Raw genomic sequence first — 8,339 nt, 5'->3', positions numbered from 1 at the left:
TAAGTGGATATAATATAAATGTGATTTGCTTTAAATGGTAATTGCAATTGGTAGCATTTTTAGGAATAATAATCAAGTGTATAACATCATTTAAAAAAATTGTAAATATATAAAAGTCATCAGTGATAGACTTCTATCGTTGATAGGCTCCCAAGTCTATAGCGATAGACTCTTACAAGTGATATGGTCTATCACTGATAGACTTCTACCAATAATATGATCTATCACTGATAGACTTCGACCAATAATATGATCTATCAGTGATAGACTTCTACCAATAATATGATCTATCATTGATAGACTTCTACCAATAATATGATCTATCACTGATAGACTATTTAAATTTGGTCATATTTGTAATTTTTTTACATTATGTTATATCTGCTAATACTTTGGGTCTAATGTCTATATTTGCAACTGTCTCTATATTAAAATTCCCATGTTATGGTTGAGAGAAAATAAAATCTATAATTTATGTTGTATTTGATGCAATATAAAACTATAGACTATATGTTATATTTGATATAACATATAGGGACTATTTTAAATATAGAAAAATGAACCAAACCTTTTACAAAAATATAGCAAAAATTTTAGAACTATTAATGATAGATGCTGATACGCATTGATAGACTTCTATCAGTGTCTATCAGTGACATTGATAGACATTGATAGAAGTCTATCATTGTCTATTAACATCTATCATTGTCTATTAACGTCTATCATTGATAGTTCTAAAATATTGCTATATCTTGTAAATATTTTCAATAGCTTTATCTTTGAAATAATTTCTTGTTATATATATATATATATATTATATATATTAGCTTATTAAAAATTAATAAAAAAAGGAAGAAGTTACAACTCCCTTCCCCCATTCTCTCAAGTTAACTTACGTGAGATTCAAGAAATTGAATGAATCATTTTCTTCCTCAATTCACTACGCGAGAAGAGTTCTCTCTTGAAAAAATTAAAAGAAAATAAAAATTCTTCTATTCCCTCTCCTATTCTCCATCTCATTTCCCTCTTCCAAGGATTCAAGCAAAGCCCACAAGTCTTTCTTGAATCCTTTATCGCAAGAGAATACAGAGGATTCTTGAGTGGTGGTGTCCGTTCTTGAAGAAGGAGATCCGTGGAGAAGAAGTTCTGTTCGTGGCTTGTACGAGGGAGTTCTTGAAGAAATGATTCTCTAAAGGTAAGGATTTAAATATTTGTTTTAAAACATCTGTAATTTTAAGTAAATGCATATCTTCTTGTTGTTTTATAGTAAAACTATTCAATAATAATAATAAAAAAATTGGGATGATCTTTGCTTCCACTCGAAGTATCTTTTCTGAAAATTTCCTTCAGTTGGTATCAGAGTTAGGTTGTAGGTATCTGATTCCAAATTCCAATCGTTTTATTGAATCGATTAACAATAATGGTGGGTTTTATATTCTGCATCTTATTTCACGTGATGAATGATTATGTATGTAATTTGTTAATGGATGTTTTGGGATAGAACTGCTCTGTTTAAGGCTTTCTTTAATATACAAATTTTGTTTGTAAAGGCCCCTGCATTTTTGGGCATTATTGTTGCAATTGAGTTTGTAATTTGTAAGTTTGAGTCGCTCGTGCTATTCCCGGGATGCTTCAAAGAAGAGTTGCAGAGTATTGTTTTGATGGAGAAGACGAAACAGAGGTTTCAGATTGTGTAGCTATAACTAAACGATCGAGTAGCTCTTGCAATGCGATTAGGTAGCTTTTGCTACACGATTGTGTAGCATTTTCTAAATGATCGTATAGTTAATACTATACAATTGTGTAGAGTTTGCTACACGATCGTGTGGCATTTTCTACAAGATCGCATAATTGCTTGCTGAATGATAGCGTGGTTTTTAAATGCTCATCGCATGGTTGCTAGCTAAGCGATCACACTGTCTTTCATTCACGATCGCTTAGATGCACATCGCATGGTTGCTAGCTAAGCGATCGTGCAGTCTTTCATACACGGTTGCATAGATGCCCGTTGCAGAGTTCATTTGCTACATGATCAACTGCAAGGTGGTTCGTTGAAGGGCGGTTGGTTCGAGCGGTTCAAGACCTGGTTCACTTGTTTCGAACCGGTTGACTCATTTTTTGTAATAGTTAGCCTTTTATTTTCTCCTTTGTAGAGGTCCTATCCTAGTCCATCAACTGTTAGTGTAAACGTACATGCGATGTATGTTTAAAATTATATGTCATAATGTATGTCATATAGTTTTAAAACCCAACATAGGTTATGCATTAATTTCATGCATCATTTATATTATAAGTGTTATAATATACGTATATGCATGATTTAGTTTTATAGCATATTCATGCATCATATAATATAAGTTTTATACTATATGCTTGCATGCATAAATAACATAGCCATAGATCATTTATATTATAATCGTTATAATATATAGTTTGAATGTATGCATGTGACGTATGTTATTTATTTTTTCATTACTTTGTTATATATAAGTGTTATATATATGTAGTAATGAAATGAATATTGCATGATGCATGACTTTACTTTAGATAATCTTATAAACACTATAATTTTATAAATATTTCAATCGATGCAATGTAGGTTTTAATTTGTATCATTTACTTTATAACAGTTATAAATAAATAAAATTAGAAATTAAAATCAATAACTAAGAGTTGCATTCAAATTTAGGTAAAATCATTTTTTAAAATAGTTTTAAAATATGATTGAGATTGACCTAAGTTCACAAATTTTTAATGAGATTAGTAGATTAATCTTTTAAATCGGTTTAATAGGATTAAATTAATTTCAATAAAAGATTAAATTTTTAGAAAATATATCTATAAGGGACTTTTTGTCTAAGGCAGGTTCCGGCTTGGTTGGGATACTTAAGCTGATGGAAACGGAACACCCCTGCCTGGAAACCTACTTGGAAAGATGAATTAGATGGATTTGCTATAAGCATGCAATTGTTGATTAACATTTGTTGAAGTGTTTAACGAATGTTAATCAAAATTGTTTTAACTTTCCAAAGTAAGTGTTACTTTTGGACAAACTTAAACAATGGCTTAGTAAAAATAATTAGCTGTATTTTTCCTAAGTAAATAAACCCTAGGTTGTTAAAATACTTAGTGGGAGGAAAAGATGTATATGATACACCATTTTCACTCACGTTTCTTTCTTAATATTCACACTGTGATACTCATGCTTGGCCTTGAGGCACCCCAGGAGTGTCCCCCTTCGGATGATGTTTGCATGAATCAATATCAAGGTTAATGGAGAGGGTATTTATAGTAAGTGGGAGAGGGATATGTGTCAACATATCCTACGGTCTCTTTCATTGGTTTTCACCGCGAGATCTTATTGCACGACCTTAAGATGCCCTGGGAGCATCCCTATGGATGGTTTGTGCATCAGGTTAATATCAAGGCGAACTCCAAAAATAGATAGGATCGCTTTAATTTATGTCTCAATTAGTTTTTCCCTTCGGTTAACTTATTGGGGTGGAACTCTAGGATCTAAAATGAAGGGTCACTCTTACGGAAAATTATTAAGCAAGTTAATGATTTCTTGACTGAATAAATGATGACTGATCGTTATACGAATAAGAGTTATTCTAGTATAATGATTGGTTGAGAGTGTCTCAATTCAGTGAAGGGATAACTGACTACCATTCGGTGGCTTTTGTCCTAAATCACTGAAGCGTCATTGCAAGATGTTAAATGAAGTTCATTTAGATTTTGGTAAAACTGATTGGATTTTTTGAAAAAGAGTTATGCTAAAATCTAATATAGATCAATGTATTTATTTTTCAGCAAATATGTCAAATAGTGATTTTCTGTTAGTTGCCTTTTCTAGTTTGACCGTTTTTAATTATACGACGTGGAAAGAATCTATTAAAATATTTTTCATGGTAAACGACCTCGAGATTGTCATGATTGAGGATTGTCCACAAGTCCCAACCCCTGATGCACCACGAAATGTTCGTACTGCATATGAGGTGTGGATGAAAGCTAATTTGAGGGCCCAATTTACATTTTGGCAAGCATACCTGATGCGTTGACCAAAAGGTTTGAGAACATGGTCATTGCACATGAAATCATGGAATCAATGTGAGAATTGTTTGAACGAAAATTTCACGATTCAAGAAAAACGGGATTGATGACAATGAAACCAGTAGTGTCAATGCCCAAGATAATCTCCAGTCCATATTAAATGTCAAGAGGTTAATAGAGAAAACAATTATTCCCAGCTATCCACTTGATCTTACCCCTGAAATGGGAGGCTTATTGGGCCAACGATAATGAGCTGCCCTCACCTATGTAGATCTAAGGATAATTCCGAGTGAACAGGAGTTCATAGTTAGCTCAGGATTAAGATTAAGTTACCTAGGTCATCAATTAACAAAATAGTCAGTTTTATATATAAAACGACATTTAGAACGTAAAAAGTGACTATTTCATGGTTCAGTCTTATGCAAACTCTTTACATAGGATGCCCCCACTTTCATGTCTCCACATGAACGATTTAGGATCACATCGTTTGTACTAACTACAAAATGGGCCGCATCCATAGTGTCCCCAGAATAAGGCGCCCAACCTTATTCATTTACTATAGACCATTTTGGCTATATATTTGAACTTGATCCACATTTATGTTACTACATAAAGTTCAAACTACACTAAATAGCCTCAGAACCTTAGTTTATTGGATTAAAGATTAAAATTTCAATAACAATTTTATTGAAAAACAAAACAGAATATGTTTATTAATTTACAAACTACGAGTTTTAGGACATAAAATCCAACGGTACTCGAAGCTACTCGATAGAAGAATCGATGCACGATTGACTCAATGTTCATATTACTCGATACAATTTGAAAGATAATTGAATGATGCACAATTTTCACAAAAGAAAACACTCATATAAACAAGAAAGATAAGGCAAGAAGATGGAGACACATGTTTATGTTGTTGGACAAGATTACCTACGTCCACGGGAAGATCTGAATTCTTTTACTGATGAAGATTACGTACAGATTTTGTTGTTTATAGAAAACTAAGGAAAATGATGATCACTCTCTTTTTGAATTTAAGATCAGTGGTATTTTTAGAGTATACCAGCTGACCATTTACAAAGTTAGTTATAAACAAACAAAAAACTGAGGTATTTTAGTCAAAGCTTCTTTAAATTCTCCACCTTGACTCCAACACCTTGCAATCTTCTAATCTTCCTGATTCTGACCGGTTTGTCTACCTTGTGTCTGGAAGCTCAAAGCCAACCTGTTCTAAACATTTAAACAATTTAAGCTTTGAAACGGGTTTTGTGAGCATGTCAGTTGCATTGTCTGAAGTATGAACCTTTAAAATTTCTATTTCCACTATCTCAATTTTATCTCTAATGAAATGATACTTGATATCAATGTGCTTAGTTCAAGTGTGGAATTGTGGATTTCGAGACAGATGGATAGCACTTTGGTTGTCACAGTGTTCACTACTATTTGATCTATTTCAAAGTCTTTCAGCAATCCCTTGAGCCATAATGCCTCTTTGATTGCTTTTGTTAAAGCCATATATTTAACTTCTATTATAGATAAGGCTACCAAAGGCCGAAGTGATGCTTTCCAGCTGATTAGATTAAGACCAAAAAGGAAAAGGTAACCTGTTACGGACCTCATTTTGTCTAAATCACCAGCATAGTCAACATCCACATATCCATAAAGCTCTAGGTTTGGTTCAGCTGACCATTAGTAGACTAATTTTGAGTTTTTAGACCAAACCAAGTATCTTAGGATCCATTTAGTAGCCTCCTAGTGTCTCTTACCAAGATTAGACATATATTTACTAATTAAGCTAGCTGAATATAAGAGATCAGGTCTGGTAGAAATCATTAAATATATTAGGTTTCTGACTGCTTGACTATAGGGTATGACAACTATCTGTTTCTGATGTACTTGGTCAAAATCCTTAGGAGAGTTAGCTGAGGAAAGCTTAAAGTGCTGAGCAATAGGTAAGCTCACAAATTTAGCATCATTCATGTTGAACCTTTTAAGGATCTTCTCACAATAATTTGACTGATTGATGCTTAGAATAGACTCCTCTTTGTTCCTATGGATCTCTATTCCTAGGACCTTTCTTGCTTCTCCTAAGTCATTCATATCAAACTCTCTTTTTAAGAGGTTTTTAACATGGGTTAGATCTCCTTTGGACCTACTACCAGCAACATATCATCTACATATATGAGTAGGTAAGCTTTGTCCTCGTAAGAACCTGTATTTACAAAAACACATATGTCAAATGAATTTCTTTTGAACCCAATGCTAGAAATATAGTCATTGAGTCTCTTATACCAGCACCTAGGTGATTGTTTTAACCCATATATAGACTTGTTGAGTAAGCAAAAGAGATTTTTTTCCCTTTAACTTCAAATCCTTTAGGTTGCATTATATAGATTATCTCCTCTAGATGTCCATGAAGAAAGGCAGTTTTGACATCTAGTTGATACAATTCTAGATTATTTTGAGCAACTAAGGACAGAAGAAATTTTATGGAAGTCTGTTTGACAACATGATAAAAAATCTCAGAATAGTCTATTCCTTCCCTTTGAGTGAATCTCTTTGCAACCAATCTAGCTTTATACCTAGGCTTTTGATCACATGATACTCCTTTCAGTTTGAAAATCCATTTGGAGGAAACAAGTTTGCAACCCTCTGCTAGAGGAACTAAAGACCAAGTGTCATTCACTTTTAGTGAATGCATCTCCTCATTCATTGCTTCAATCTAATCCCGTTCATTAGCACAACTTGTTGCTTCCTTAAAGGTAGTTGGTTCTTGGTTAGTAGGAGCTACCGCAACATTTAAAACCAGATTCATATAATTCATTTCAGTATATTTAGTTGGATGTGTGATAATTCTCCTTTTTCCATCCCTAGCTAAGACATACTGACTTAAATCAGGTTGCTCACATGCTATCTCCTCATGTTCCCCTACATCTTCCTCAGTTTCTCCTATGTCACTAGGTTGGCTAGACTCAATTGGTTTCTCAGTTGGTAACTCCACCTCAATTCTTGTGTTGGATGACTCTCCTTCATCCTCAGCCTTTGTCTCCTTTTGCATAAACATCTCCTCTTCCCTAAAGATGATGTCTCTGCTCACTATGAACTTCCTCTCAACCAAATGCTACATTTTAAACCCCTTGAAAACCTCTGTCAAGCCTACAAACATGCACTTGACTACTCTGGCCTTTAACTTTCCCTTATTTTGGTGTACAAACCCTACACATCCAAAGACCTTGAGGTTATCTAGGTTAGAAGGATGATTAGTCTACTTTTCCTCAAGGGTAAGCAACTCTGAAGATGTGTGAGGGCACCTATTCAAGTTATACACTTATAGGCTGCAGCTTCTACCCAATAACTTTCCCCTAAGATAGCATTAGAGAGCAAACACCTAACCCTTTCCATTATGGTTCTATTTAACCTCTCAGCAACCCTATTTTGTTGAGGTGTATACCTCATTTTTCTATGCCTTGTTATACCATTCTCACTACAACATTTATCAAAGTGTTCATTGCAAAACTCGAGCCCATTATTGGTTCTAAAGTATTTTACCTTTTACATGTTTGATTTTCTATAATGGATTTCTATTCCTTAAACTTCTAAAAAACTTGGTCCTTAGTTTTAAGAAAGTATATCCAACTCTTCCTAGAAAAATCATCTATAAAGATTAGAAAATACCCTGAGCCACTAAGGCTTGGTGTAGGAGATGGTCCCCATAGGTTAGAATGGACATAATCCAATGTTCGTTTGGTGGTGTGCTGAGATTTTATGAAACTTTTCCTGGTTGCTTTACCTAAAATGCAGTGTTCACAAAAAGAAAAGGTGCTCACTGATACCTTTGGGCAGAATTCTTTGCTTGGACAGTGCTTGCATCCCTTTTTCACTAATATGGGATAGTCTTTTGTGTCACAAGTCAACCTCTGTTAAGCTTGCTGTTGAAACCGTGTAGGCACTTGTCATCATCTCTACTCCTCTCACAATGTAAAGGTCATTGACCTTCTCACCAACCAACACAACTTTGGAATCCTTGATCACCTCAAGAACTCCATTTTTTCCTCTTCATTCGCACTCAATAGAATCCAACATGTCCAGAGATATCAAGTTTCTCTTGAGAAAAGGTACATGTCTCACATTTCTTAGAAGCTTGATTGATCTATCCTTTAGCTTCAAGGATATTGAACAAACCCCTTTGATTTTGCAGGCTTCATTATTTCCCATGTACACAAATTCTCCATTTATTTCCTTGTAAGTGTTAAATCAAGGTCTGAAAGGTGTCATGTGATAGG

Source organism: Benincasa hispida, chromosome 1 (genome assembly GCF_009727055.1).
Source record: "Benincasa hispida cultivar B227 chromosome 1, ASM972705v1, whole genome shotgun sequence".
Classification (NCBI taxonomy): Eukaryota; Viridiplantae; Streptophyta; class Magnoliopsida; order Cucurbitales; family Cucurbitaceae; genus Benincasa; species Benincasa hispida.
Note: the sequence above shows the minus strand (reverse complement) of the source record.